The sequence below is a fragment of the Otolemur garnettii genome, unplaced genomic scaffold (assembly GCF_000181295.1).
Source record: "Otolemur garnettii isolate 467f Iridium unplaced genomic scaffold, OtoGar3 scaffold00189, whole genome shotgun sequence".
NCBI classification, from domain to species: Eukaryota; Metazoa; Chordata; class Mammalia; order Primates; family Galagidae; genus Otolemur; species Otolemur garnettii.
Window position 1 is genome coordinate 1647780 of NW_003852584.1, and position 1631 is coordinate 1649410.

Here is a 1631-nt window from a genome sequence, read left to right on the forward strand (position 1 = left end):
GAGATTAACATATTCGGTAATTCTGTGGTGAATGGCAAAACAGGAACCCTCATGCATTGTTAGTGGGTAGTATCATTTGGTGAACTGTGGCAATAACTGGTAAAAGAAATAAATGCATATGTCTTTTATCGTATAGAAATTCCTTAAAGAGATATTTACACCCTGTGTACAGGTGAGCTTTAATGATTGAGGTAGCTCTGAGCTGGGCTGACACCATGGCACTCTAGCCTGGACAACAGAGTGAGTCTCAAAAAAAAAAAGGAAATAACCAGCATGTTGACCAGCAGAGGCCTGGCTCTTTATGGTACAGCGTATCCCAGGACACTATGCGAGGTCATGTGTGTTGACCTCCAAGATTAGGGACTATGTGAAAACAGCGAGGTACAGAATGTGCTGGTAGCCTTGGTTTGTATATAAAAAAAGCACATATGCACAGACTACTTTTAACTTTTTTATTTTGAAATAATTTAGACTAACGGGAAGTTGCAAAAGTAGTGCATAGAGTCCCATGAACCCTCCACTCCCCCTTGCTCCAACAGTGACATATACCTAGTTCAGGAGCACAGCCAGGAAATCAACATTAGTATAATACCATTAGCCAAACTACAGGCCTGGATTTCAGCAGGCGCATGTTCGTGTGTGTAGCTCTGTGCAGTTTTATCCCACACATAGATTCACATAACCGTTACTATAATCAAGATACAGAATTGTTGTACAGAATGTCCTTAACTGGGGGCAGCGGGAGGATTGGTGAGCTCTCGCCTAGCAGGAACAGTAGAGGGGTATATGGCACATCTCCGGGGTGAAGGGCTCAACTACAACTTGGACTTTACCTAAAAAATACAAACAATGTAACCTACTTGTTTGTACCCTCATTAATCCAAAGTTTAAAAAAGGAGAGACTGGTCACTATGGTTGGTTGCTCTCAGGGAGGGCACATGGGTGGCTGAGTGACAGGCTTGGGAAGGAGGCATTTCCTTTTCACTGACCTGTTAAATTACGTTTTGAACAGTTTGGAATGTCTGTGAGACATCCAGGTGGAACTGTCACATAGTCAGGAGGGATGTCTGTGTCTCCCTCAGAGCGCTGCTGGGGCGGATGTGGGAGGTGTCAGGGTGCTCTAGATGTGGGTATTAACATTTGGCCATTGCAGGAGGATGTCTAGAGGAAATCTGGAAAGGGATCTAATTGAAGCTGCAGGGCTCTCACAGTGAGGGGTCAGGACAGGCTGTAGCCTTAGCTTGTGAGGAGACAGTGTGGCCCCTGAGGCAGGGACTGACCTAGCCAGAGCTGTGAAGTGGAAGTTGAAAGCAGGAGGCTCAAAGGAGTGAGTAGACCTGTCAGGTGCTGCTGAGTTTGAATAAAAGAAGTGCCCTTATATTAACTTTGTAAAATTCTTCCTCACTTGAAAATTGAGGCCAGATTTTGAAAGGATGAAAAACAAGATAGTGTATTTTTTCAAAGTTTATTTATTTATTTTATTGGGTGGGCACAGTGGCTCATGCCTGTAATCCCAGCACTTGGAAGGCTAGGCAGGTGGATTGCCTGGGCTCACAGGTTCAAGACCAGTCTGCGCCAGAACAAGATCTCATTTCTAAAAATAGCCAGGTGTTATGGTGGGCGCCTGTAGT